Source organism: Echinops telfairi, unplaced genomic scaffold, assembly GCF_000313985.2.
Source record: "Echinops telfairi isolate 266 unplaced genomic scaffold, ASM31398v2 ScPeMD7_1;HRSCAF=3_1, whole genome shotgun sequence".
In the NCBI taxonomy this organism is placed as follows: domain Eukaryota; kingdom Metazoa; phylum Chordata; class Mammalia; order Afrosoricida; family Tenrecidae; genus Echinops; species Echinops telfairi.
This window is the reverse complement of record NW_022103897.1, coordinates 5,079,390-5,084,003: the sequence shown is the minus strand read 5'-3', so window position 1 is coordinate 5,084,003 and position 4,614 is coordinate 5,079,390.

Here is a 4,614-nt window from a genome sequence, read left to right as displayed (position 1 = left end):
TTGAGAAAACACTCCTTTCTTCATTAGTGGCATATGCATTCAGCTGTTCTCTTTATAATCTAGTTAGTTATTTTGCTCTTGGGGCTTAACAACAACAAAGATATAAAAAAAATCCTTGCATACCTTGTTCAATTGGAGAATTTTCATGCTTTTCATTTATCATTGTAAAACCAAGAACAATTTTATGATGTTTAAAAAAACTAACTTATTTCTTTATTTTAAATAGTTTAAATGGTATGCTATTCACATAGCTACAATTTAATCATCCAATCATATTGAGAAGAGTTGTGCAATCAACACTAATCAATTTCAGAACTTTTTCTTTTCATACTCATTGTTGTTAGCTCCCCATTTCTCCCAATCTCCCCTGCCATGCCCCTATGTAATTATGGTTCCAGTTCCTGTCTCTATAGATTTACCTATCCTGGATTTCATATTTAGAACAGCATTCAAAACACAAACAGTAAGCAAACAACAACCACCACAAGCCCAATAATGACAAAACAAAACAGAGAAAAACCTCAATGGAAAAGGAAGCAGAAAATATTAAAAACAGAAATGACTGTAGGCAATCTGTCATTGAAGAGTGATAAATTCCTCTGCCAGAAGTGAAGCCTAGATAGTTTTCCCTTCAAGTCAAGCAGCTTGTTCTTTAAATAAACTTCTTGTTCAAACAAACATAGCTTAGTGTATAGCTAGCTGTATTTTTACACGTTGTTGTTGTTAATCAACTTTGACTCACTGTGGATCTTCGGGCTGGGCAGTTCTGTGCTGTGGACTATCCTGTGCATTCTGGGTGTTTCGTAGCAACCATAGCCATGACTCACTAGATGTTAGTAGCACTCCGCAGTGTTGGCAACTAGAAATATCTTCAGACACTATGAGGACAACATAATTTCCTGATGAGAGGATCTAGTTTCAGCGTACCCAATTAAATTTGAATTTCAGATAAAAAACAAATAATGTTCGTGTGTGTAAGTATATTGTAAATAATTAGCCAGATAGCTACAACTGTCACTTTGGGACCCAAAATATATATCCCAAGGTAACCACCATCTTACATGAAGTAAAAATCCTTGTACTCTCACCAAATCTACAGCAGCACTTCTCAGATGTCCGGTCCTTTATTACCCTTCCTCCATCACAAATGGTCTCAAAGCCCCTCATTTGATAAGCTTAAAAATTCTCCAAGGTTTAGCTCATGTGACTTTTCAGTTTCTTTGACTTCCTCAATCTCAGTTGCTCTCCTCATTCCACTTTCCTTTCTTACTGTCCTGTGCATGATCTGTACATAAACAAGGAGCTGTAGACAACATCCTCCATTCTTGCTATCTCTCACTTGGTTTCTCCTGCACCTTTTCTGGATTCTGTGTCCCCACAAAGCTGAAGAACCAGGCTGACAAAGACAGATTTATCTGGAGGGAAAGGCCAGGATTTGGATGGCACATGTGGGAGAAATAGAACACTGGGACTCCTCACCAGTTCATACAGTGGCTACTAGGATTTACCCAATCCCCATAGTCCATATAGCATCGTTATGTCTAACTGCATAATGAGATGGAAAGGCTTTAGTATCTCTCCTTCTGGGGATGAAAACCACACTTCTGTTTGCTTCTCTGGACCTTACATTCTCATTTTTTGTCACTTGTTCATGCTAGATTATTTTGTTGTATACTTAATATCACAATGTCGCATCAGTCATTTGTGGCTGTTTAATGGAACAATTTGAGTAAGGTTCAATTTGCAGAATAGAATGAGAGTTTCTGGTATGAAGTAGATAAGATTTTATCACCAAGTGAGAGATTGGCATCAGAGACATTTCCAAAAGAGTTGATGCGTGAATTAAGATTTTGAACTATGGTTTTGCTGCATGGCTGTGAGTATAAAAGTATGTTCTGAGCTGAAATTTTAGAGGGAAGTAAATATTTTGGAATGGGTTGGTGGGAACAAGGAAGAGCATGTTCCAATCATGGGTTCAGATGATGGGCAAGGGAGTGAGAACCATTGGACCCGGATCGGTTTCTCAAAATGTTAGATAGTTAACTGTGGAAGAGAACTAGTGAGTCACACCAGCCAGGAGACTTCCAGTTTAAGTCAAAGGGGCCACGGTCATGAATTCATACACACTTCTTGCTTCCCCACCAAACCGGAGCTGGTACCAGCAGAAAGGAGTTGGAAGTTTTACCGAGGCAGTGAGAAGACAGTGGAGCATTTTGAAGCAGTGGATATACTACTGGGGCTTGAAGGTTGGTGAGTGGAAGTGTCTCCTTCAGAGGGACCATGGCTGACAGCATTCGCCCACTGAGCACATCAAGTTAGGCAGGGAGACAGGCAGAGAATTAGAGTGGAAGGGATCTCCAGAGTCACATCAGGAAACTGTCTTGAGTGGGCATTTGCCACATGGGCGAGTAGGACAATCTGAGATGGTTAAACAATCTCAGCATCCAGGGTTACAGAATGTGACGTCTCCTGAATATTTGGTCTTGGATCCATCAACATGTCCAGGAACATGCACTGATTAAGAGAACAAATAGTTTGGAGATGAAGTAACCAAGCATTCTGTGGTGGCAGTCCTCCTGGGGCCTTGTTTGATATGTTTGGTGGAAGCAAGAGACAGTTGTTGACAATTGCAAACGTACAAGCTGCCGTCCCGGAAAGGCCGGAGTCCCAGCTGGGGAAAAGTGAGCTGGCGGGCAGGAAAAGTCACAAGAGGAAGTGAACGCAGAGCACAGGAACACTGAAAAATGACTGGTTGCATTCCATGTCACGGGTATATTTTGTTAAAAATCAAATCCATTTGTTCATTTCACACTCTTTGTTCCACTTCTTTGCTGCAATCCACAGTGGATTACCGGATTCCCTTAAACACTGGCTTTTCTGAGAAGAAGCTAACTTATTTTGTGGTTAAACTGCTCAAGATATTCTGGAACACAGCCAACATTTATTCTCTCTCTCTCACGCTCTCTGTGTCTCTCCCAAGAATGGAGCTCTTTGTGTGGCACATTGACCAGGAAAATCCTTTCAGTCCGTTTCCAGGCTCGGAGGTGATACGAGGCAAGGGAAACGCTCTCGTCGCGTTGGTGAGCCTTACTTCTGAAGTCACTCCAAACTCTTAACCTGTCTCCATGGACTGTAATTTACAAAAGACATCTTGGTTCAATTGATTCCATTCATGATCTCCAAATTTTAATTTCAAATGAAGCTTGCTTCTTTTCAGGAAAGAATGATCATCCCTGCAATAAACCTGGGTCCCTGGAGGCATTCATTTGAGATGCACCAATTCCCCTGAAGGTCTCCTAACCCATTAAAATATGTACAGTATTTCTGGTTTAACTAATGGATCATTGGAAAAGCTGGATTGCACACAGGGTAGAATTCAGAGAAATGTGCTTGGTGTTGTTGGCTAATCCATTCATAGGAACATTTGGTGATTGGGAAAATATTTTAATTTTTTGGCTTCATTCTTTGCCAGACCATCTAAACTAGAAAAGGTCATTATTTTTGATTTATTGAACCTAATTCTGGAGACAGTGCAGCATTGGAATTTGTGATTTTGTCACCACTGCTGATTAAGAAATGATTCGCTGGCATTTAAACCCATTTCAGATCTGTACAATCTGTGGCTGTTCCCATTTTTTTCCCTTGCTGAGAGCAAGTTATTGCTGGATTTTATCTTGTATTCACTCCTGTTGAATTCAGAAGGGCTAAGCATTTTAGAAATGTTGTATTTATGAAATTAGATATTAAAATGGCAAATGGTTTAAAGCTGAGGAATGGGTGTTAAAATATCCCAGCACACACGCTCACAGTAATTTTACATTTTTCATTACTGAAGTAATTAAAAAATTCCTCAGGGCTGAATGATAGTAAAATTTTATGTATCCTTATCCTAAGCATAAACTAATTCTTTTTCCCCCTGTACAGTGCTAATTTAAGTAGGAAATATTTTTAATTCCGTCTAATTTATCATCTTATGAAAAATTGCAAGGCTTACTAATTTCATCCAACTTTATTTGCTTCTAAATAGTCTTAGATTTAGAAGCTGACATGCATTTTTGTATCAAAGATTAAATGCAAATGAAAGAAGGATGTGTTTTTTGGTTTTTGTCTCTTCCTCGATCTTAGTCCATTCTATCTTCTTAGGTGCCCCGAGAAAAGTTAAAAGGTCTGTTCATATCTATGTTCTACACAGTCATGAAAAGGTTCCCACAAATTTTCCTTTTGATTTTGAGATTGAGGGATATATGCAACACTGTGTGTTCCAGGACAGGTCCATAACTTGTCTTTATCTATGAAAGAAATCTAATGAGCCAAACTTTCTTCTTTATTTAATTGCTGCTCTTGATGTCGGATATGAAATCCTCAGAGAACCCCTTAACGCATCCCAGGCAACAGATGCCATGTTATGTATCATCGCCACTGTCACTGAGATCGGAATGTTAGGCTTCGCGTTTCATTGCTCATGGAAAGCGAGGTGTGAATGTTGCATACAGGGAGTGATTAAAGTGATAATCTAATAATCTGATATCAAGAAGGGACAAGAAGAAAATGAGGTATACACTTCTGGAGCAACAATATTCTATAATGGCTCACTCTTTTGGAAGTTATGCCCAG